Raw genomic sequence first — 27069 nt, forward strand, 5'->3', positions numbered from 1 at the left:
TTCCAGTTTGCGTACTCGCTTCTGAAGTGCTTCTTTGTCCAGTCCATTTTTCATGATGATCTCACGCAGGTATTTGAATTTGTCTACTCGGGTGATGTCCCCATATTTTGTATGGAGTTTTGGTGGAGCCTCTTTGATGTTAGTCATTACTTCTGTTTTCTCAACCTATATTATTATTATTATTATTATTATTATTATTATTATTATTATTATTATTATTATTATTATTATTATTATTCCTTCGTTATGCCCATTCATAGAGCGCGTTTGAACTTGTTAGTTGGTTTGATGGTTTGTGCCTTCTTATCCTCCCAAAATCTCTTCATGAATGCACTGTGTTGCATCTTGCGTTCTGTCGACCACTTCCTACCAGTTGTCTTTTTTGGTTTCTCCCTAAATTTATGATTAGCTACTTTGGTTCTAAAAGCTCCACGATTTTCCATGATGTCGTCTGTAATATTTATTTCTTGGAGGTCCGCCTTAGTTTCTTCTAGCCATTTTATTTTGACCTTCTTTGAGTTGATTACTTTCAATAATCTTTTAGTTAGTCTGTCGCTGTTCATTCTGTAGATATGGCCATAGAAATTAAGGCGCCTTTTCCGTACAGCATCAGTAAACCTGTCGGTGAAGGAGTAGAGGTCCGCTGTTTTCCTCTTAATCCACATTCCATTTTATTATTATTATTATTATTATTATTATTATTATTATTATTATTATTATCATTATTCCCGCTTGTTACCATTTCTTGATGGATGCAGTACTTTTGCGTCTATTTCTTGACAGGCCAGAGCAAAATGTAGCTTCCACCGAAGTCCCAGTCTCATCCATTCCAGTGACAACATCGAAACTTACTGAGGTATGGGTGGTCCTGAGCAATGATATTAGGAGTACGATTAGTGCGTCTGAGTGTTATGAAAGGTGCTGCTCGTAGGGTCAGTCGTGCTGCAATAGCACTTTCTGGCCCAGCGAGGAAAGAAATAGTAAACTACTTCTCTCCTCATCTTGCCTAGTACGCCTCATTTCGACGCCTCTATCGGTTCTTGCGGTTTCCCCGTAACTGCATAACCTGTCGTGGTGCTATTTGAGGATTCAACCAGCCTCTGCGCTGATGACCTAGTAGACACAGATTATTATTATTGTTGTTATTAATATTATTGCGCGTACCGTGGCTCAATGGTTAGCGTGCTGGCCTTTGGCCAGGATGTCTCGGGTACGATTCCCGATCGGGTCGCGGATTTTAACCTTTATTGGTTAATTCCAATGATCTCGGGGCCTGGGTGCGTGTGTGTCGTCTTCATTAGAATTAATCATAAATAGACTCCCCCTTGGTTACAGACGCGCAGGTCGCCTATATGGCGTCTACTCGAAAGACCTGCACCAGGCCTCGCCGGAGGCAATACGCCATTATTATTATTATTATTATTATTGCTATTATTATTATTATTATTATTATTATTAGTATTATTAGTATCCACATCGTTATGCCCAACTGAGGAGCACGCTTGAACTTATTTAACTGATGATATTGCCTTCTCTCCTCCTAAAATTCTTTCATCCTCTCACTGAAGTTATTCTTACGTTCTTCCGTCCAGGTTTTATAAGTTCTAACATTTGGCTCCACGAAACAATGGTTATTAATCTGAAAGCAGATCACTTCTTCAGTTTCCTGGTTGATGTTGATTTCCTGAAGATCTGATTCTATTTCATTTAGCCAGTTCTTAACTTTCAGTGTGAGGGGAAGATTTAGAATTCTTTTGGTCAGTCTATCATTGTTCATTCTGAGAATGTGACCATAGAATTTCAACCTCCTTTTCCTGATAGTGTCTGAGATTTTTTCAGTATGGCGATAAATTTCATGAGATTCCCTTTTCATCCACACTCCCTCTGTGCAGACTGGGCCGAAACTTTTCCGTAATTTTTTCTTTCTTGCTTTTCTATGTCCTTTTTTGAGTGATCTACCGCCAATGATTAAGATTTCCGGTGCGTATATTGCTTTAGGTTTTATTGCTGTATTATAATGTCTTAGTTTTGTTTTCCGAGATAATGATTTTTTTCTTATATGTGTTCCAAATGATTCGCTATGCTTTTTGTAATTTAGTAATTCTCTCCTTACTTGCTTCACTATTTAATTCAGAAGGTTGAATGATTTATCTAAGGTTTTTGAATTTATTTACTTGGGAAATTTGTCTAAATCTAGTTTTTTTTTCATATGATATTTGAAGTCCTTTTTTGGATGCAATTTCATGTAGGTTTTCGAGGGAGTCGATTGCTTCTTGCCTAATATTACAAAGAATTGCCAGGTCATCTGCAAAAGCTAGACACCGCACGTGAATTCTGTTTTTCAGTTGTCTACCAAGAATTATTCCTTTAACTTCTTTTCCCCAGATTCTGATTACTTTTTCTAGAACAAGACTGAACAAGAGAGGTGACAGTCCATCTCCTTGTCGATCCCCTGTGTTGATATCAAAAGGCTCGGATATTTCTGCTAAGAATTTAACTGTTTTTCTGTCTACTTTGAATTCTTCGACAACTTTGAAAAGTATCTGTCAGTCTATGAAGACATTATTATTATTATTATTATTATTATTATTATTATTATTATTATTATTATTATTATTATTACTCGTATAAAGAACGAACATGCTTTATATGAACCGACGAGGAGAGCTTAAGTTTCGTGATTTTCCCCTGCAACGGGAATGTTGGTCGAAAGCAGCGAAGGACGGCATTGTTGGTAGCTTTTACGGTCCACACTATATACTCTGTTTTCATTTCCCCGTGGAGGTCATCGCCATGGTTATGATGCTATGCTGTACCGTACGTTTAATTGGCCGACTGTTGCGAGCGCATGGCAACAAGCCAGCAAAGTCAGCTGTTCACAAAGGGGTTCCCTCCCTGTGCCGCAGCTACATGTAACTTAGGAACCCCCTCTTGTCTGCGATTAGTCTATAGAATTGATGCTAGCCAAAGCAGAACAGCTGGTCGGCTAGGCCGTGACGAGGCGGGAGGGGGAGATTCTGTGAGAGGGCAGCCCTCTTCTCACAATCAGCTGACAAGAATTCCAGAGAGAGAGAGAGAGAGAGAGAGAGAGAGAGAGAAAGCGTGGACTACAGATGTGGTAAGTGTGACATGGAAGTGTCAGCCAGACAGTTTGACAATTTGATTTTCATCTGTGTTTAAAGCGTACATTTTCTCCAGAATTCGGTGTAATTCTTACAACCGATCACTACTGATCAGCATTTAGGGCAATCACCCAGATGGCAGATTCCCTATCTGTTACTTTCCTAATTTTTTAAAATGATTTCAAAGAAATTGGAAATTTATTGAACATCCCCCTTGGTAGGTTATTCCAGTTCCTAACTCCTCTTCCTATAAACAAATATTTGCCCCAATTTGTCCCCTTGAATACTAACTTTATCTTCATACTGTGATCTTTCCTACTTTTAAAGACACCACTCAAAGTTACTCGCCTACTCATGTCATCCCACGCCATCTCTCCACTGACATCTCGGAACATACCACTTAGTCGAGCAGCTCGTCTTCTTTCTCCCAAGTCTTCCCAGTCCAAACTTTGTAATAATTTTGTAACGCTACTCTTTTGTCGGAAATCACCCAGAACAAATCGAGCTGCTTTTCTTTGGATTTTTTTCCAGTTCTTGAATGAAGTAATTCTAATGTGGGTCCCATACACTGGAACCATACTCTAGTTGGGGTCTAACCAGTGACTTATATGCCCTCTCCTTTACATCCCTACAACAACCATGTGCAGAGATATGTACGCTTTATTTACAATCATATTTATGTGATTACCCCAATGAAGATATTTCCTTATATTAAGACCTAGGTACTTACAATGATCCCAAAAGGAACTTTCACCCCATCAACGCTGAAATTTAAACTGAGAGGACTTTTCCTATTTGTGAAACTCACAACCTGACTTTTAACCCCGTTTATCATCATACCATTGCCTACTGTCCATCTCACAACATGGCTAAATGGTTAGCGTGCTGGCCTTTGTTCATAGGGGTCCCGGTTTCGATTCCCGGCAGGGTCGGGAATTTTAACCATAATTGGTTAATTCCGCTGGCACGAGGGCTGGGTGTATGTGTCGTCTTCATCATCATTTTCATCCTCATCACGACGCACAGGTCGCCTACAGGCGTCTAATCAAATGACCTGCATCTGGCGAGCTGAACTTGTTCTCGGAAACTCCCGTCACTAAAAGCCATACGCCATTTCATTTCATCGAGGTCATTTTGCAGTTGATCACAATCTTGTACTCTGTACAGAATAACATCACCTGCAAAAAGCCTTATCTCTGATTCCACTTCTTTACACATATTGATATATATACATATATTAGAAAACATAAAGATCCAATAATACTACCTTGTGGAATTCCCTTCTTAAATATTACAGGGACAGATATCTGCTATATCTTTGTGGAATCCTACAAGTTGAGCTTCAGTGGAATAACCTTTCTTAAACCGGAAACTGCCTTCTATCGAACCAGTTATTAATTTCGCAAACACGTCAGATATAATCAGAAAGAATGCTTTCCCAAAGCTTACATGCAATGCATGTCAAACTGACTGGCATGTAATTTTCAGCTTCATGTCTGTCCCCCTTTCATTTGTGCATAGGGGCTACTGCACCTGCCCCAGGCCTGACAGAGTGCTGAATATCAAGTTTAATTTCACAAATATATCACCGGATGGAAATCTCATGGATGAAGAATTTCGGAAAGTCAAACACGGGCATCGAAGTCCCATCCGCCCTACTTTCAACTAGCACAACTGCTACGCTCAAAGGCATGGTTCTGTTCGTTAAATAAAGTGGGCACTTAATCTAAAAATATTGAAAGTAGGACACTATATTAGGAGGAATACGCTAATCTACTAAATGATAAGAATGGATTGTTCCCAATTCAAAAACACTATTTCAATTACTGAGAGAGTCATATGGAATATTTACACACACAACAAATGTCATATTATTGCCTGCGTGGCAATTTAAACACGGAATTGTATCATATGGGTAATGCCGTCAAATGTCCTTTATTAGTTCTCTGATCACTCCTGAATCTCATTCTGGCATTCCCAAATCAATTCATTCACACTGCATGTATACATTTTCCTTATTAATTAATAGGGATCCATCCATCTACCTTAAAACTGATATCCGTTGATATCCACTATATGATCACATTGTTGTTGTTTGAGTCATCAGTCCATAGACTGGTTTGATGCAGCTTTCCATGCCACCCTATCCTGTGCTAACCTTTTCATTTCTACGTAACTATTGCATCCTACATCTGCTCCAATCTGCTTGTCATATTCATACCTTGGTCTACCCCTACCGTTCTTACCACTTTCGCCTCCGTCAAAACTGAATGGAAAATTGTTGAGTGTCTTAAAATGTGTTATGTTAATCTATCTATTATATTGGTAAAATTTCACCAAATCGTTCTTCTCACCAATTTCCTTCGACATCCCTTCACTTGAGATCCGATTCACCCATTTTGACCTTCAGCAATCTTGTGTAACACCACATATCAAAAGCTTCTATTCCCCAACTTTCTGAACTAGTCATTATCCATGCTTCACTTCTATGCAATGCTACGCTCCACACACATTCTTCAAAAACTTTTTTTAAGGTCACACTGACACAGATAGGTCGACGGTGGGATAGGAATGAGATAGTAAAGAGCTAGGAGTGGGGAGGAAGCAACCGTGGCATTAATTAAGGTAACCGTCTTCAGGGTTGCGGACAATGGGGTTCGAACCCCCTATCGCCTGAATGCAAGCTGATAGCTACGTGACCCAAACCGCTGAAAAAGAAACAAAAAACAACATTTTTCTAACTTGCATATCGTCGTTGCCGGGACAAAACCTCCTATGTGATAAAATATTTGGAGATATACTGACCCGCAGCACATATATTATGAAGAGCGAAAATGTCTTAACAATATTCACACGATATTGCACCTTAGATGACAGAACCTTACCGGCCAAAGTTCTAAGCTAAAATATTTCACATAGGAGGTTTTGTCCCGGCAACGACGATATCTATGATTGATATGAGCAAATCCCTTTCCTTAAGGAAGGACTTCGTTCGTTGTTCTAAACCTGTATTTTATATCCTCCTTACTTCTGCCACTATTGGCTGTTATTTTACTACCCAGATAACTATAGTATATATAGCACATGATGTGAATTTTACCGGAGTGATGACTTGTTTCAAGAAAATTCGATTGCGGACAAGTTTATTCGTAATGAAATATTTTTCAGTCACGTTTTTCCGATGAATATTACAAAACTTCTTTTAAAAGCTGCAATTATGCCGTGATTAAATATCATTATCATCACCAACGTTATAACCATTTACTAAAGGTTAAGCCTTGCCACTGCAACCAATTCTCTCCCTCTCTCTCAGTGTTAATCTCCTCATAGAAGCTGCAGTACATATGCATCAAAAGGTTCTTGAAGTATGAAAGTCTTGATCGCCCCCTTTTTTTCCAAGAAATTTTCCTTCCACGATGTTGCAAATAAAACTGAAATGTCTCATTAGGTGGTCAAACAATTCTACCTTCCTTTTCTCTATTTCTCTCATGGGACTTCTCTCACCACTACAGTGTTAATTTTTCTTTCAGTCTAACTAGTTCGGTTTAATCCTCTCTAAAACCACATCTCAGCCTGCTACTTTCTTCTTTTCGCCAGGGTCCATATTTCGCTCCCACACTGTATTCCTGGTCTCAAATTTCATTGATCAACAAATTATCTTTATTTTGAAATGCATTCTTAGCCTTAGCTATTCTCTTTTTAATATCCCCTCATGCTTCGGTTATCGTTACTGATAATAGTTCCGAAACTCTGAAATTTCATCCAAGTTTGTTTTAGTCAAGTTTTATTGTCTTAGTCTTATCAATGTTAATTTTGAGTTTTAATTTCCCTAGAACATTTTCCATAATTTGTAGCGTCCTATTAGTATACTTTTCTGTTTATGCAACAAGAGCGATGTCGTCTGTAAATCTTGCACTATGTAATAGTTTTCCATTTACTTTAATTCCTTCTTGTTTTCTCCTTCAGAGCACAGACGGTTGCTTCAATGTTGGCTAAAGATTGAACAAGTAGGGTGATAAATGGCACCCCTGTCCTACAAATGTTTCCTTGGAGTCGACTCTTCGCGACTCCGTTCGCAGCTGGGCAGACCATCCACCACTATCACTCACTGCCACAAACTGTGTAGAGATGAGAAGAATGCAAGAATGGGGAATGTGGCCTGCAAGCACGAAATTCCTGTTCTGCCCAGACAGATCGGCTCTTATCTGCTACACGAAAACATTGACTGACACTTTGCAGTTTGCTGGATTACAACTGACAAGAGCGAAGAGCTGCCAGTAGAAGATAATATAAAGTCGCCTTGATAGTAGCGGAGTTGCTATGGTAACCATTGCGTCACTGACTCTGCTAGTAAAGACCCCTCCGTCCCGTGCCTCACCGGGCATGTGCATTCTTCTGATCTCCCAACAGTACTCCCTCTCCACCCACTCCTGTTTTACTCGACGCTATATAGCTGTGTACGCGCGCATGGTGTCCAATTGACTATAGACGTAATAGATTACGAATTAAATTCGTCTCACGACATGATAACCCTGCCTTAATACCGCATTCATTTGCGTGGAGGTCGTGGCACCCGCGATCATATTGCTAATCTGCGGTGGATCATGAAGAAAGCACGTTAATACCAGAAAACATTCTACAAGTGTTTTATTGACTACAGAAAAGCATTTTACTGTGTTGAGTATGACAGACTATGGGAAACCATGCTGGACTTGGGGGTACCCGTACATCTGACTCAGTTGATACAAAACAAGAGGCAGCAGTTCACACACCATGTGGCGACACTGAATGGTTTAAAGTTGAAAAGCATGTCCTTCAAGGCTGCATTCTTTCACCATTCCTTTTCAATCTGTATGCAGAAATATTTATGCAGAGGTTAAATTTAGATGAACTCGACATTGGTGTTAAGATTGGAGGAAGAACTATAAACAGTTTGAGATATGCCGATGATACAACCTTGCTGGCAGAAACAGAAGATGATCTAAAGTTTTAATTTCCCGCCTCAAAAATGAAAGTGAATAAATGGGCCTCTATTTCAATATCAAAAAGACCAAAGTTACGACTACGGATGAGTACGGTACAGTGTATCTAAAGCTAGAGATAGAGTGTGGAGGATTTCATCTTCTTGGGAGCCAAAATCAGTCTAAGTGGAGATTACGGTCCTCATATTAAAAGACGGATTTCGTTTGGACGAATCACTATAATGACTATGTCCCCGATCTGGAAGAGCAGGCTACCAGGTAGGGATTAGTCAATGCGATTATATTCCCACTGTTCATGTGTGGGTGTGAGAGCTGGACACTGAAACAGGCAGATAAAAGGAAGATCGACGCTTTTGAGCTCTGGTGTGTGCGAAGACTCTTACGAATGCCATGGATTGCAAAAATCACTAATAAGGCAGTTTTAGAACGCATCATGCCCCGTATGTTATTGGTTGGTAAGATTATGAAGCTGAGACTAGCACACTTTGGCCACGTTTTGCAATCAGACAAATTGGAAAAAGCAGCCATGCTAGGAATGATACAAGAAGACCAGGTTGCCAGAGGATTCGTTGGTTAGACACCATTAAAACAGGCACCACCCTCAGCCTGGAACAACTAAAACAGGTTGTGTGGAACAGGACAACTTGGAGAGCGCTAATTCATAGAATCGCCGATGGTCGGATTCGACTGAACGGATGACATCATCATAATGTGGCAGGTAGTTATGGGAAAAAGTTTCCAACAGTTGCCGCGTTTACTATACCGGTATTTCTCTGGAGTAGTAGCTTCTTTTCATCTATCTCTCTCTCTCACTTATTTTTTTCCGGTCGGTTAGTGCAATGAATAGTCCGACTCATTGGCTGAATGGTCAGTGTTGAGGCCTTCGGTTCAGAGGGTACCGGGTTCGATTCCAGGTCGGGTCGGGGGATTTTAACCGTGTTTAATTCTTCTGGCTCGGGCACTGGGTGTTTTTGTTCCAAAATTTTACTCTTCATATTCAGACAACACACTACACTGCCAGCCACCACAGAAACACAGAAATCTCTCCATATACTGTTGGCGTCAGGAAGGGCATCCGGACGTTAAACAGGGCCAAATCTACATGTGCGAAACAGTTCGCACCGGCGACCCGACAGGTGAGGGGGGAGCGGTAGAAAAGAAGAGTGTAACGGATAGTTTTTCGTCTTTGGTAACCAATTCTGCATTAACAGTTTGAAGACAGACACAACAGAAACTTTTTTTGTCTAGTGGTTTAATGTCCAACCGCAGGGAGTGCTCTCTAAGGATCAGAAGAGCCGACCCTGAGTAATACAGAGAGTATACATAGTGGGCACATATACGGCCAGGAAAGAAGATGGCTAGTGGTTCAACGTCCAACAACAGGGAATACACTCTAAGGATCAGAAGAGCCGACCCTGAGTGATACTTGGGAGTGGCCATAGTGGGTACACATACGGCCAGGAAAGAAGGAGGCTAGTGGTTTAACGTCCAACCGCAGGGAATACTCTCTAAGGCTCAGAAGAGCCGATCCTGAGTAATACAGGGAGTGTCCATTGTGGGCACACATACGGCCAGGAAAGAAGGAGTCTAGTGGTTTAACGTCCAACCGCAGGGAGTACTCTCTAAGGATCAGAAGAGCCGACCCTGAGTAATACAGGGAGTGTCCATTGTGGGCACACATACGGCCAGGAAAGAAGGAGTCTAGTGGTTTAACGTCCAACCGCAGGGAGTACTCTCTAAGGATCAGAAGAGCCGACCCTGAGTAATACAGGGAGTGTCCATTGTGGGCACACATACGGCCAGCAAAGAAGTCTAGTGTTCAGCGTCCAACCGCAGGGAGTACTCTCTAAGGATCAGAAGAACCGACCCTGAGTAATACAGGTAGCGTCCATTGTGGGCACACATACGGCTAGGAAAGAAGAAGTCCAGTGGTTCAACGTCGAACCGCAAAGAGTATTCTCTAAGGATCAGAAGAGCCGACCCTGAGTGGTAGTTCGGAGTGTCCATTTTGGGCACACATACGGCCAGGAAAGAAGAAGCCTAGTGTTTTAACGTCCAACCGCAGGGAGTACTCTCTAAGGATCAGAAGAGCCGACCCTGAGTAATACAGGGAGTGTCCGTTGTGGGCACACATACGGCCAGGAAAGAAGAAGTCTAGTGGTTCAACGTCCAACCGCAGGGAGCACTCTCTAAGGCTCAGAAGAGCCGACCCTGAGTAATACAGGGAGTGTTCATTGTGGGTACACATACGGCCAGGAAAGGAGGCTAGTGGTTTAACGTCCAACCGCAGGAAGCACTCTCTAAGGCTCAGAAGAGCCGACCCTGAGTGACACTTAGGAGTGTTCATTGTGGGCACCAGTGGCGACTGGTGTTATCTGAAGCTGGGTGTTGCACCAAAATTTTCAGTGTCACATTTTTATAGCTTACAGAAATAACAAGAGACTCTATTATCGTTAAGTAATTAACTACATTCCTACTAAAACTGAAATACGTCTGGCAATTTCAACCCAGGAAATAAGAGGCTAATTATACACTATAACTACAGTTACTCTCAATAATAATATTTTTGGTTCTACGTCCCACTAATGACTTTTTTTACGGTTTTCGGGTGCGCTGAGGTGCCTGAATTTAGTCTCACAGGAGTTTTCTTACATGCCAGTAAATCTACTGACACGAGGCTGACCTTCAAATATCACCAGACTGTGCCAGGATCGAACCTGCCACGTTGGGGTCAGATGGCCAGCGCCTCAACCGCCTGAGCCACTTAGCCTGGCACAGTTACTTTTGCCTAACTTGAATTGAAAATTTGCCCTCCTGTTTTTCATTGAATCAAGATGTTGGTAATTTTGTGGGTGGTTTGGTATGGCGTAGAAAGGAAATTACCCAGCAATTTGGTCGCGCGGTTAGTGTCGCGTAGCTGTGAGCTTGCATTTGGGGGATAGTGGATTCGAACACAATGTCGGAAGCCCCTGAAGATGGTGTTTCGCGGTTTCCCATTTTCACACCAGGCAAGTGCTGTGGCTGTGCCTTAATTAACGCCACGGTCGCTTCCTTCCAACTCGCAGCCCTTTTCAAATCAAATGAAATCAAATCAAAATCACTTTATTTGCAAATGAGGTGTCTACCTCGGTGGCAGATGGTTCACTAAAATACATTATTATCAAGCACTAAATTTTTAAGTTACAAGAGAAGAAGACATTTTTTTAGAACAGAGTATTATACAGTTTACAATAACAATTTTTCTATTAAGCACACAGCTCATCCTTAATAAATGTATATTGTTTACAAAAGTCTACTTATAATATCTTCTGTACTTACTTTTCTATCCAATCGTCAATGTAAGACATATCTGCATCGGTGCAACGTAAAGCAAAAAATGTAAATTAGAAAAATGGAAATGAAATTACCTTTGCGAGAGGAGTGAAAGCAGGAATCAAATCATCTCCGCAGAGTGGCGGTATCTAACGGGGACATTTGGAACTGTTTCTCGATAGGGGGCTTGCTAGTCTCGTGCAACTCCCTGAGACCGATACAGGCGAGCATGCTACCTGATGCTATACAGGTTTAGGCTCGTCTCTGCTGAGGTACATTGCGCCACGCTGTCCGCTAGGGAGTTGCCGTAGGAAAGCACACCCCCTGAGTTTTATTCAGAGCCAACATTAGTACAGCGAACAACCAAAGATGGTTGATTTTAACATGTTTTCGAATATATTATGTTAGGTTTATTAAACTAAAACAATAGAAGAAAAGAGGATAAATGAAGTGTAAAATTATTGGGAGTTATGCAACACTGCAAAAATGCCACGCACCGCCCCTGGTGGGCACACATACGGCCAGGAAAGAATAACTCTAGGGGTTTAACGTCCAACCGCAAGGAATACTCTCTAAGGATCAGAAGAGCCGGCCCTGAGTAATACTTGGAACTGTCCATTGTGGGCACACATACGGCCAGGAAAGAGGAAGGCTAGTGGTTTAACGTCCCCCCGCAGTGAGTACTCTCTAAGGATCAGAAGAGCCGACCCTGAGTAATACTTGGGAGTGTCCATTGAGGGCACACATACGGCCAGGAAAGAATAACTCTAAGGGTTTAACGTCCAACCGCAGGGAGTACTCTCTAAGAATCAGAAGAGCCGACCTTGAGTGACACTTGGGAATGACCAGTGTCGGCACACATACGGCCAGGAAAGAAGAAGTCTAGGTGTTTAACGTCGCACTACACATTGAAGCCCTAAGCACTTGCCTGGTGTGAAAATGGGAAACCACGGAAAGCCATCTTCATCGTTGCCGACGGTAGGGTTCGAACCCATCATCTCCCGAAGGCAAGCTCACAGCTGCGTGATTCTAATCGCACGGCCAACTCGCTCGGTACAATAGAAACTGAAGGGTTCTCTGGTAGTAAAACGAAGTATAGAGGCGAAGGTCATTGTATCCCCAGCCGGCATCAGAGTGAGCGGAATGTATTCGAAGCACGGTTTTACCCACCTTCCAATCTTCTAGACTCATCCTCGTAAGTGTCGCAGGTGGGGTTCTTCGAAACTATAGTTGCTGTCAAATACCTTTACTCCTCCCACAACGACTTCAGTGTATCCTAGTATCTAAGACAGTACGTGCGTCGTAAATAGATGCAGAGTGGGTCTCGGCCCATAAGTGGCCACGGCTGGCCCGTGATCCAACAGCTCTGCACTCTGACCGGCCAACCTTTGGTTGCATTCCTACCTGCATGGCCGTCGGCAGTGTGTTACAGATAGGATAAACAAATCAACTTGGCGGTCCGTGCAGTGTGGTGTGCCCCAAGAGTCGGTGTTAGGACTCCTTCTTTTTTCTATTTACATTAACAATGTCTACGCACTACAAATACCATATTTACGGTGATGATGTACGAATGTACCTCCATACATCTCCATGTCTAATATTTTCGGCCATAGACAAAATCAGTCAGTATCTAACATCGTTTTCTTCTTGGTTTTTTAAGTGTGGTCTTACGTTAAACCCAGCCAAAACGCAAGCCATCATACTTTGATACCCGAAACTACTCGCAAAGGTCAATCGACCAGAGATTTCATCTACAAGGTTATATAATACTAAAATACCATTCATGTCATCAGTAGAAGTCCTAGTCGTTACTCTCGATGATAGCATGCCATGGAAAACGCGTATTACGAACAGCACCCAGAAATCATTCTCTGCATTGCACATGTTGCGCAGGTATAAATATGTATTTCCTGAAAAACTCAAAAAAATCTGGTAGAAGCTCTGGTTTTCCCTCATTTATAAAGACGCTGGGCGCAATTTATTGAGCAGAGTAGAATGTGGTCAAAATGCATGTGTGAGATACGTCTGTTACCTTATTATTATTATTATTATTATTATTATTATTATTATTGTCCGACTCGTTAGCTGAACGGTCAGCGTACTGGCCTTCGGTTCATAGGGTCCCGGATTCGATTCCCGGCCGGGTCAGAGATTTTAACATTAATTGGTTAATTCCAATGGCACGGGGGCTGGGTATATGTGTTGTCTTCGTCATAATTTCATCCTCATCACGACGCTCAGGTGACGTACGGGTGTCAAATAGAAAGACCTGCACCTGGCGAGCCGAACCCGTCCTGGAATATCCCGGCACGAGAAGCCATTCGACATTTCATTTTCATTATTATTATTTATTTATTTTCCACCAATTGTAGGTACAATTTATGGATGGTGAATGGAGAAAGGGCATAGCCCCACATACACGAAAGTGCCCCCATCACCACTTAAAATTACAATATTCAAATATACAGTTACATTCTACATAGTGTGCTTATATACAATTACCGTATTTACAGGCATATTTACATACTACTCACAAGACATGGTCAACATTCAAGTAATTCGACACACACACACACACACACACACACACACACACACTCACTCTCTCTCTCTCTGTGACCATGTAACTCCTTCATATAACCACCTATCTTGGTCCCGACTAGAAATCCATCGCACTATGCATACCTTAAGCCATCTCCATAAAAATCCTTCATTCTTCACAGCCATGTTACCTTACTTCATATTTCAAATACCTCTCTTCTTATCACAGTCTGAACACCAGATCTACCAATAATTCCATCCTTGCTTTACCTACCCATAGGACCACCATCTACGGTAAATCATTCACAGTAATTGCCTGCCGGAGTGAAACCTCCTTCCTGAAAGTATCACGGGGTTAAGCGCTATTCGCACTTTCAAGGAAACGCTTTGAAGACATTTTATGCACCAGTAAGCATCATCTGTAAACATGATGCTGCTACATATGTAGCCCAAATTGAAATTCAAACTGAATGACTCGTAAGCGCAATTTTTAAGTTTCTTTGGTAATAATATCATAAATAATAGTATATATTAATATTCTAAGCCCTATTTGAAGACCATATGTGGGTTTTTCTTTCGATGAGGAGAGGAAATAAAAACCCTTGAAGAAAAAATTGATTGCATCCCTCACTAAGAGAAATCCACCATGGAAACAGAAATAAAAGAAATACAGCTTTTAAATTTATTTATATATATACCCAAATACCTACATTAGAATACATTTATATGGTAAATAAATAAAAACATTATCAGGTTAGAAAACTGTCTTAGAGTTTATGTGAGCATTTTAGGGAATTTTAACACTCTATCAAAACATGTATTTCTGTAGTATCGGTAAATTTTGCATCACGATCGCGTTCAAACTTGTCTCATATTCACCTATATAAATATTTGTCACTGTGGTTGTCATTTGTATTATATTTTTGTATCTATAAAAAGTTCCAAATATTCAAGTTCAGTTTTCACAGTACGAAAACTTAGGGCCAAGAAAGTGCACGATAATATTATGGGCCCTTGTACTCACATTAGTACATGGATGATCCATTAGCCACTTGAAATTGTCCTTGGCAGTGAACCATCTGGAATTATTGCTGTCGGTACCTGCATCGTCATTTGTCGCTGGACACTCGGGCGGTGTATCTTCCTCACTGCTTGTACCTTCTTCAGATTCAGTTTGGTGTATTTCGTGTCCTGTTCACTATCGTCACTATCACCGCTAACAATACTACCATTACTTTCATCTAACCACTGACTGGTTTGAAACTCATCTACTTGGCCGCGTGCGCAGCGACATTTCCTTTGCTCGGCCATTGTCAGCACTGAAACAGCAATGCTCGCGCGGGCTACTGTTGTAGCCCAGACCACTTCTAATCCATCTGGCGCCTAAATGACGCACCTTGACAAGCCGGAAACACACTCGCCAGTTAATTGCAACATGACAGTCAGCTACAGAGTGTATCAACATTCCTAGCAACGAATATACTGTGTACTACAACAAAATGTATGACTGGGCTACAACTGTAGCCCGCGCGAGTATCCGAGGGTGAAATGGATTGACGAAGTGCTATATCCTAAGCCAGAAGACAGATTGTCACATGGTTCTCGTCCTTTGAGTCTGGCCTTCTTGCCATACGTACAATCTATCACGGATAAGACTGAAATATTTTCAGATGGCACAATATCAAGACAATTTTTAAGCCTAATACCATCATGGGCAAGCCGAGCCTTCCTAAATGGATACAATAATAATAATAATAATAATAATAATAATAATAATAATAATAATAATAATACACGTAGAAATCGCCACTACGTTGGCAAATCAAATCAAAATTCCTGTGCGTGGCACGTAAAAGAACTCCTGCGGGACTAAATTCCGGCACCTCGGCGTCTCCGAAGACCTTAAAAAGTAGTTAGTGGGACGTAAAGCAAATAACATTAATTAATTAATTATGTTAGGTAACACCCCGGCATTTGCCTGGGGGAGAAGTGGGAAAACACGGAAAATCACTTCGAGGGTGGCAGAGGAGGGAATCGAATCCCCCCCTCTCAACTCAGTTGACCTCCCGAGGCTGAGTGATGCCGTTCCAGCTCTCTTACCACTTTTCAAATTTCGTGGCAGAGCCTGGAATCGAACCCGGACCTCCGGAGGTTGCAGCTAATCACACTAACCACTACACCACAGAGGCGGATTATTATTATTATTATTATTATTATTATTATTATTATTATTATTATTTTTATTATTATTATTATTAGCAGTAGCGCGTGTCTGGCTGATAAGACGTAGCTGTTTCTAAGAAGTCGTCAAGCATCTCTCCACCCCCTCACTAAACGTCTTGACATAATTATAGTGCCAGTTAACAAAGACCAGGTGCGGTACAACCCTCATTAGTTGGGAAGAAGTTTGTCAGTAACATTTCAGGTTTAAAATTTTAGTTTCTATTTGGACGTGAAGTCGTAACTACTGTGTGCATTGTGTGGCTATGTAATTTTTAAAACAAATACTGTATTAATTGCAGTATTATCCGCTATAAACGAGCACACTTTCATGAGGCAGCCTTGTAACCTTTGCATCTTCGATGCTCGGTGAGGGGCATTGTTTCTTAAGAAAACGAGTAAGAAGGGTGGGTAAGCTGACATGTAAGGGGACTGTGTCTTTACATGTCCAGGACACCTGTTTGGTTGTATTGTCTTTACTGTTAATAATAATAATAATAATAATAATAATAATAATAATAATAATAATAATAATAATAATAATAATAATAATAATATAATATTTCTTTCTTTCTTTCTTCTTCCTTCCTTCCTTCTTTCTTTCTTTCTTTCTTTCTTTCTTTCTTTCTTTCTTTCTTAATCCATCTACCCTCCAGGGTTGCTTTGCCCCTCTGATTCAGAGAAGGATCCCACGTCTACCGCCACAAGGACAGTGTCCTGGAGCGCGAGACTTTTGGGTTGGGGGAGGGGATAAAACTGGGGAGGAGGACCAGTACCTCGACCAGGCGGCCTCACCTGCTATGCTGAACAGGGGCCTTGTTGGGGGTTGGGAAGATCGGAAGGGATAGACAAGGAAGAGGGAAGGAAGCGGCCGTGGTCTTACGTTAGGTACCATCCCGGCATTTGCCTGGAGGAGAAGTGGGAAACCACGGAAAACCACTTCGAGGTTGGCTGAGGTAGGAATCGACCCCTCTACTCGGTTGACCTCCCGAGGCTGAGTGGACCCCGTTCCAGTCCTCGTACCACTTTTCAAATTTCGTGGCAGAGCCGGAAATCGAACCCGAGCTCCCAGGTGTGGCAGCTTATCACACTAACCACTACACTGCAGTACATAGGCGGACAATAATAATAATAATAATAATAATAATAATAATAATAATAAATTAAAAAATTCGTGTGGCTGTGTGCAGCCCTTGTAAGTCAGACCCTCCGATGAGGGTGGGCGTCATCTACCGTGTAAAGGAAACTGCGTGTTATTGTGGTGGAGGACAGACAGTGTTGTGTGTGGTGTGTGAGTTGTAGGGATAGCCTATTGGGGAAAGTACAAGGATCCAGTCCCCGAGCCAAGGGAATCAACCATTTAAGGTTAAAATCTCCGACCAGACCGAGAATGGAACCCGGGACTCTTTACACCGAAGAACACTGCACTGACCATTCAGCCAAGGAGCCGGATTTCTGTACTGAGTGAAGAGGTGGTTTGAGAGTGAGATTTTAACTTTTCTTCTATCCACTTCCTTGTTTGCGTACCTAACCCTGAAACCGGGCATACATTCACTGCAAATGACAACTGCAACGAGGCCAACCGTGGTAGAAACGACTGTGTTCACTTCAAGACTATCACGTCCTGTATAACCAATCAACTGATAGCTTTCTCTTTTAAAAGAAGTCATCTCGTGGTGTATAGGTAGCGTGCCTGTTCTCTAACTGTAGGCCCCGTGCTCGATCCCCGGCCAATCCGAGGATTTTAATTCTGTAGGCCCGGGGTTCGATCCTCTGACAATCCCAGGATTTTAATTCTCGACTAAAGTTTGAAACGGGTTTCAGTCAACCCACCGAGAGAGTGGCTGCGTGGTTTGGGTCACGTTGCTGTCAGCAGTCCTAAAGATGGTTTTTCGTAGTTTTCTATTTTCACACCAGGCAATTACTGGAGCTGTACCTTAATTAACGCCACGGCCGCTGCCTCCTTCCCACTCCTAACCCTTTCCTGCTCCCACCGTCGTCATGAAACTTATCTGGGTCCGTACGATGTAAAGAAAAAATGCCAACTGAGGAGTTATTAATACGAGAGGCAATGGACCCGGTGAAGAAAGCCAAGCAATAGATTGAGGATGTCATTACACTGACCACATGGCACTGGCCATCTGACTGGGCAGAAGGTCAAAGTCCTAATTATTTATTTATTTACTGCGCACTACAGGATTTCTAATCCCAGTTACAGTAGCAAGTGTTTGTACGTGTGTTTATTTTTCAATGTTTCAAATCAGTCTAATAACCTAATGTTTAAACTATTCTAATGGGCTGTTGCACTCCTTTATACTAAAATGGCATTTCTTTAGCGCGGGAAACAAACACCATGGCGCTACAGCCTTGCTTGGCCTTGACCTACCAAACGACCGCTACTCAGCCCAAAGGCCTGCAAGCACGTGGTCAGCGTGTCGAAACCTGTGGGCCGTTATCCTTGGCTTTCTAGAACGGAGCCACTGTCTCACTGCCAGATTGCTACTCAGTATTGTTCTCACGTAGGCTGGTTGGACTTGGAACCAGCCCTCAGACCCAGGTGAAATTCCGTGACCTGACCAGAAATCGAAGCCATGGCCTCCCGATATGATGCTGGCTCTCTACCTCTAGAACTCGCAAAAGCGGCGACGTGAAGAGCAGTATTGTGTGACCTTATGGTTATTCGCTTCCACCCACTGTCCTATGGGAGTATCAGTCAGTCAGGCACAGAACAGCGGGCATAGCTGGATTTTGAACTAACGAAACAATGTTACAGTTTTTTAATAATTGGACCGACGTTACACTTCTGCCTGGGAGAGGAGGAGATACGGGAGGGAGGTGAATGTAGAGATTTGACAGTGTGGCGGTGGCGATGCTGAAGGTGGTGGGGGAAGGAGATGTGGAGTTTACGGACTCACCTCAAGTTCGTTGGTGGCTTCAGTCAGTAGCGCGAAAGTGTGGAAAGGTGGAGGACGTGTGGATGACCGGTGAACGTGCGGTCACGTGGACTGGACAGCGGCCCCAAAATTTCGCCATTCGATCTCAAGTTCAAATTTATATTCGTTCGGTTTTTTACCTTTTATGTCCTCCAGATTAACTTACAATCGTTTACAATATTGTGAATAATATCGCTTTAATCATTATTTATTTTCATATTATCATTTTTTACGTATTTATTTGAGTGAAATTATTCTGATTGTGTGTAAAATTTAATTGTATTCTGCATCAATAAATTATTCGAAATTTGAATTTAGACGAAGAATTTGTCTTCCAAATATTCTTCTTCTTTCTACATAGGGAACTGTCCTCTCCAGTGACCTAGAAGTGTCAGTGTGGTTTGTGAAGCGCTATTCGTTGTGGAAAGCGTAACAAAGAATCGCAGTTTTGATTGGTGTGTGTCTGATCTATAAAGTGTGTGCGCCGCAACAGGATGTATGCTGACTGAAAACTACAAAAGAAACAGCTTGTAGACGAAGAAAAAGAAGCAAAAACCTTCACAATGAGGTAAGCTATGAAGTCACTTCCGTTTATGATTATGTATACGATAATGATAACTTGGTGAAGTACAAATGGCACAGCTGAACAAAGGGACCCACAGTATTCTCGGCATATATGTCTCAGCTGGGTTTAACCAGTTACTGGCGAAGGCCATTCTCTGGCCTGCTCGTCTGGCTTCTTCCTACCTGGCTTACCTTTCTGTTCCTTGTTCACTTTACGTAATTCACTGTCAGAGGGTGTGCTAGCCCGCCTTTGGATTCCTTGAAATATCGCGCGATTATTTTATGAACCGTGAAGTCTTGAAATAATCTGTTTCTTCTTTCACGTGGTGGGCTCGCAGATGCGAACTGCGTCTTAGTTGTGGGATTGGCCCTGTTTTACGGCCGGATGTCTTTCCTGACGCCAGTCATATGTGGAGGGAAGTGCTTCTTTGGTGTTAGGCACGATGGAGTATTGTGTATTAATCATGCGTGGCTTAAATCCTCGGAACCGGGCGGAAATCAAACCCGGGATGCCGAGATGAGTGGCTCAGCCGGTTGAGGCGCTGGCGTTCTGACCCCAGTTTGGGAGGTTCGATCCTGGCTCAGTCCGTTCCTTTACCTGAAGAATTCAAATATTGTCTTCGTTAGTCTGTTACTATCCATCTTCAACAAGTGTCCGTAGAAATGTGACCTTCTCTTCCTCATCAGTTTAATCACTCCTCTTCTTCTTTGATACAATTCTTTGTTAGATTTGAGTCTCCTCATTCCATTTTTTACATTTCGACGTAGAATTTTTCTTTTCCGGATATCCTCAAGCCCATCTTTTTCAATCATATCCAATACTTATATAGTACGCGCACTTTTTAGTGATAGATTTTTGTACTCGGTTGAGGAGTAAGAAGGGAGCACTGCCGGTTCCGGTAGTACTGCCAACTGAATGAAAATGAAGTCTGAATTGAATGGATAATATGATCGAGCGATATGAATTTTCAAAACCTTTATTTTCTTACGCCAACAACTGTGTCACACACACAATATATAATACTATATAACATTTCCCCATGCGAAACGTGTTCCTAGCATGAATTCTATAGTTTGGCTTTGCTGTGTAAACAACGACAGTACGTGTACTTAAAGTGTGGTTACGTGCCAGATGCGACCGTACCGGATGCGACCCGGCCATTACCGTGCCAATAGCGACCGAGTGGATAAGCATCGTGCCGCATGCGACCCATCAATCACTTACAATTGATCTGCATTAAGGGCTGTCACCAAGTGGCAGATTGCTTATAAGTAGCTAACTTGATCTTTTCTAAAATAAAGGTCTGACACCGTGGTTCGCAGGTTCGAGTGCCGTTGGTCGAAAGAAAAATATAATAATGTTGCTGGCTCTACGTCCAACTAACTACTTTTATGGTTCAAGGAGACGCCGAGGTGCCGGAATTTGCCTGGTGTGAAAATGGGAAACCACCGAAAACCATCTTCAGGGCTGCCGACAGTGGGATTCGAACCCACTATCTCCTAGATGTAAGCTCAGGGCCGCGCGCCTCTAACCGCATGATCAACTCGCCCGGTGGGAAAAGACGTAAACGCATCACTATGTTTCGTGTTGTAAAACAAGTTTCCCCCAGAAGTGTTATGTAAAGTAGAGGCAGTAGCTGCTTATAGGACTTATTGAAATGGCATTGCACTTCGTTTAGCTTACCTTATCTTGGGTGATGACACAACTTATCAAATAACAATTTGCTTGTCAACGCCGGTCGCAACCGGCACGGTTACAGATTATGTGGTCGCATGCGGCACGGTCGCATCTGGCACGCCCCTAAGTAAGCCAGATGTCGCACAGCGATGATAAGCGATTCTTAGTTTGTGTTTCAAAGGTTGCCAATACGAATCTCGAAGATAACCGAAGTCGACCGATTCAGCAGTAGGGTGTAAATCTATCGCTAAAAACTGCGCAGATAATACACATTGCATGTTTTATAGAAACAAAACCATTGGTAAAACTGTACAGTACTGTTATTTACTTCTTCGAGTAATCCAGAATAATTGTACGCTGGACACTGCTATTCCTGATAGTAGAACGGTTCTCAATCAAAATACGGTCACGGCAAATAATGTCGAACAATCCCGTGTCATTTTTCGCTAGCGAAATAGACAATGTTCGTTGCGGCTTACAGGGCTTCTCGGTAGGACTTCACATTACATACATTCTTCATCGTTTTTGACCGCTGAGGACAGGTTTTACTGTATTTGCCGAAAATTAGAAATTCTGAACAGACCTACTAGGAACTTTCAAAGCATTGACTATGTTGTTTCAATAAATGCTAAAGGAAAATCTCTTGTTTGTCAGATGTTTATTAGCATCCAAGTGAAAAGAGTGGGTGCATTGTTTTGATAAGAAGGGCGCCACGGGGACTGTGGTGGTTGATATCAGCGGGAAGTTGAACAAAATCATTTTCAATCGAAAGCAATCTGTTAAGAACCACATTGAATCTCTTGCCACGCTTTCCGGTCACTATAACCGAGCCAAAAGTCCTTTCATCAATAAGCGGGGCATATGAGACGTACAAAGAATGGCTATAAAACGAACATCGTGGAGAAAAGCCTGTCATGGAAAACTTATTACCTTTCCAATTTGGTGAACGATTTCTGTATAGGTATTCTGCCTCCATCTGTTGATGGATGTACATGTGCTAAGCTTCAACTTCAAGGTGATTAGTTGAAGAAAATAAATCAGGATTTCCTATAAATAGACGCATCGGATACGGAAAAAAGCTACTCAAGACGTGATGAGCTGCGAAGGAAGCCAGGATGAAGGTATTGAAATGATATATACGTCGATCTTCTAAACTTACCATTTTGATACTAAACCTCTGAGTTTCTGTAGTGGTTAGTTTTTCGACGTCGTGTGTGCAAAGGACGAGGTGTGTAATAAGACTAACACAAGCACCAAATCCACGAGTGCAGAGGACATCTTCCACCTGACATGTAGTCGAACGTGCAGCCCCATGCTGCCCCTTCAACTAAGGAGCCGGTCGTTGTTTTTTATTGATTACTCGCCTGATTAAAACTGGAAATTTATCTCACTTTGACAGACTAGAAAGTTGAACTTATTAATTGCAGTAAAACCTGCCTTTAGCGGAACCTTTGTGAACCAGAAAACTGTCCATTTAGCACGTAAATGAACACTTGAGAGTCATAATTCCAGTACCTCGCCGTCCAACCGTAAAAATAGTTAGTAGGAGGTAAAACCAATAACATTACTTATTGATATTCATCTCCTATGCCTTTGCTGGCGAGACATAGTGTTTACCGTGCACTATGTCTTCTGGTATGGACTACAGCAATTTTGTTACTTTCATTGACCTTGGCTTCAACAACTTGAAAGTGGCTGAGGTATGAACGACGAAGCCAGTCCCTGCTACGAATGGTGTGGAAATGTTGCTCATAGGGTCGGTTGATGCATGCTTTTCAGTAGGCTTGGCAGACTCATATGTAATAGCAACTTCTGTCTTAGTGATGAAAGCAACGGAAAAGTACCTCACTCCTCATTTTCATTGTACGCTTCTTCAGTGACGCCTAGGCTTTTTTTTTCTTTGCTGGTGGCTTTACGTCGCACCGACATAGATAGGTCTTATGGCGACGATAGGATGGAAAAGGCCTAGGAGTTGGAAGAAAGCGGCCGTGGCCGTAATTAAAGTACAGCCCCAACATTTGCTTGGTGTGAAAATAGAAAACCACGGAAAACCATCTTCAGGGCTGCCGACAATGGGAATCGAACCCATTATCTCCCGGATGCAAGCTCACAGCCGCGCGCCCCTAGGCCATTTATGACAGCTAATAGTGCAGCTGTTGAGAATCCAACCAGCCTTCGAGCTAAGGTCTGATCATACACATACATTCTTTTCCTAACTTCGGCTCCATGGCTAAATGGTTAGCTTGCTGGCCTTTGGTCGCAGGGGTTCCGGGTTCAATTTCCGGCAGGATCGGGAATTTTAATCATAATGGGTTAATTTCGCAGGCACGGGGTCAGGGTGTATGTGTTTTCTTCATCATCATTTCATCCTCATCACGACGCGCAGGTCGCCTACGGGTATCAGATAAAAAGACCATCTGGCGAGCCGAATTGTCCTCGGACATTCCATACGCCATTTCCATTTCAGTGTTGTCCGCCTCTGTAACGTAACGATTAGCACTATTAGCTGCCGTCCTCGGGGGTCCGGGTTCGAACTCTAGTACTGCTAGAAATGGCAGGAGGGCTGGTATGTGGTTAAAATCGTACATGTAGTTTGCCTCCATTGGGGATATGCCTGATAAGAGCTGCACCACATCTGGACGAGGACTCGACATTACTTGAGTGTTTCAACAACTCAGTTCGTCCACTGTGGAAGTTCAGCTCTCCTGGTAAAAGTCGTTTGTGGAATGTTTCCCACGCAGCAAACGAGGCATTTGTTTTTGAGCACATTCAAACACGACCGTACTGAGCCAAGAGCCAGCTGAAACTCCTCTTCTGGAGGAAGGTTGAACTTTATCTATTCTATTAATTCTCTACTTTCTCAGAAGATGTCACCACGTGGAAAATTTTGAGTTTGTGAACTGTGTCATTTTCGACGTACTTTTGTTTTGCTTGTATTAAGAAGTGTGAACTTTCTCTTCTAGAGGACACTACTGAAGATCAACAATAGTGCAACCTAGTGCGGAGTCAAAGAACTATTTTTTTGGAGAAAATTTAATTTCAGGAGTTTGTTCTTTGGTAAATTTCTTTCTGTCATTGTTTAAGTTGGCAATATTTACCCCTTTCTTCCCCTTGCTTTGAATGTATCCAATCACGAATTTCTTCAATGAATTTCTGACCAATCAGGGGTATCTTCCCCCATCTTGTATCTGTTGCGGGGTCCTACCCAATAAAATCTTTGTGGGAGGGTGTTTTCTTTCCCCTAACGCCTAGAATTTTCTGCGAGAGTATTTAAACTGCTGATTTTAGGGTCTCCGGGCCACTTCTGTTCCATCTTTCAGTGTATTAAGTACATAGCAGGAGGCGGGAAGCGCCTCTTTCCTCGGCAGCGATCTACTACCAGGTAATGGCCTATTAATATCTTCTTTTCTTGCTAGGTCGGCAGTTTAACTCTCGCGGCGGGTTCGAAGCGTTTTCCATCATGTAACCTTTTCCTAAAATGTAACTACTCTTTTCTTCTATTCTCTTGTAAAGCTAAATTATGGGATAGAGAGTGCTAACCCTCTCGAGTTCCCACTCACATCGTCTTGAGGTGAACTTATTTTTCTCAACCAATTCTCCCGTAATGTAATGTAAATTGCCGTTAAGTCACCTCTGTAGTATGGGATTAGCCCTTGTATTAACGGCCTAGTGCCAAGTAGGTCTTAAGCAAAGTGTATTAGGAGTGCAAGTTCGCCTCCTCTCAAGTTGTATTTTAGAGGTCATGTATTAATCTTTTCTCACCTAATAGACCTCAGTAGGTTGGGTATTTTACCCCTGTGTATATGTCCTTTGAGGACAACTTGAAAGTTGAGTTTGGTGTGGCCTGGGAGAGGCTTAACTTTGAGAGCGAGTGGCTCTTTTCTAAAACTGAGAGTTGTATGCCTCGAGGAGGCTTTGCTGTGTAATTTGGAGCAAGGGCTCCAGGGTTTGAGTGGGGTCTTCTGCCCCTTTTGTTGAAATTGGTATATCGTAAAGTTGAGCTAGTTGCTCAAGAATTGTGTTTTCAGGGCTCGAAGCCCAAATTCTTTAATCCCTGTAATTGTACATTTCAAGTTGTATTTCGGCTACTAAGTACCTGTTCTATTTGTTGTTACCTAATTTTGAAAAGAAAATATAACCTTGTTAAATTTTAAAATTTAATTTCTCTTTAGTAGCTTGAGACCTATTCACCACCCAGCACCTTCTTTCATGCTTAACTACCACAAAAACTCGGTAACAATTATTATTATTATTATAGGTTAAGAGAAACAGAGGAAGACCAAGTCAACGATGGATACACTCGGTTTTCTTTATCCTTTTCTCTTTACCGAGAGAGTTGGTCGTGGGGTTAGGGGCGCGCAGCTGTGAGCTTGCATTCGGGAGATAGTGAGTTCAAACCCACTGTCGCCAGCCCTGAAGATGGTTTCTGTGGTTTCCCATTTTCACACCAGGCAAATGATAGGACTGTCACCAGGCAATAATGGGACTGTACCGTAATTAAGCCGACGGACGCTTCCTTCCCACTCCTAGCCCCTTCCTATCCCCTCGTCGCCATAAGATCTATTTGTGTCTTCGCGAAGTTAAAAAAAAAAGCATGGCGCAACAGCCCCAAATGGCCATGGCCTACCAACCGACTACTGCCCAGCCCGACGGCCTGCAAATTAGGAGGTGTCGTGTGGTCAGCATGACGAATCCTCTCGGTTATTGTTCTTGGCTTTCTATCATGACGAATATAAGAACCAAGTGCGATGATTCAACTGTTATAGCGTGGTAGTTTGTGGACCCGCCACTGGGAGCACTGCAAACGTCGGTGTCCAACACGTGCTTGAATAGACCGGCAAACCATGTGTTGGAAAGGGCGGGGGATGTTATTGTGCGAGATATTTCAAGTCAACAATTTGAATTTCCTTTGCTTTCAGTTCCTAAACTCAGTTCATTGAGTGTTGAGCACTTAAAGCACGTGTGTTATGTGGCCTGATTAAATTAATAGTTCAACATGCCGTACTGTTTTGTGCCTGGCTGTAAGTCAGGCTATGGTTGAGTAGTTAATGGTATAAAATTCTTTTCGCCACCGAAGGATAGAAATAAATTTGAAAAATGGGCCAGAGCTATTCCACGAAAGGAATAGTAGAATTTGTCAAGTTCATTTCTCTGATGATTTGATAGTAAAATCAGATAACTTCATAGTGAATGGTGAAAAAGTGGTTATGCCTCGTGAGAGATGGAAATTACGTCCAGGAGCAGTGCCTCACCTTTTCCCTAATTTGCCGAAATACCTTTCAAGTGAGATTAAGTCCCGTGAAACTCCCAACAGGAAAAAAGAATCTAGACACCACTAGGAGAAGAAGAAAGAAGATTGAAGACGGGAGTGTAGCAGCAAGCGGAGAATTAAAAGGTCAGTCTAATGTTGATCAAAATTTGGGTTATTCTAGTGTGCTTTCTGATGCCGAAAAGACAATATTATCGCTCAAAAGGCGCCTAGAAAATGCTAATCGAAATTTAAATCGATCTAGATCCAGTCTAAACTCAGCAAAATCGAGAATCAATTTATTGGAGAAGCAGGTTAGAAATACACAGTTCGAAACTCTTCGATTGAGAAGTGTTTAGTGAACCATTTGGCTGGGTACGTTGTTAAGCACTCTTCTAAATTTATTAAGTGTTCGCCCTGTGCCCATTCTCTACGTGACAATAATCATAGTACATTTTCAGTTCTCTCC

This window comes from Anabrus simplex, chromosome 7 (genome assembly GCF_040414725.1).
Source record: "Anabrus simplex isolate iqAnaSimp1 chromosome 7, ASM4041472v1, whole genome shotgun sequence".
NCBI lineage: Eukaryota > Metazoa > Arthropoda > Insecta > Orthoptera > Tettigoniidae > Anabrus > Anabrus simplex.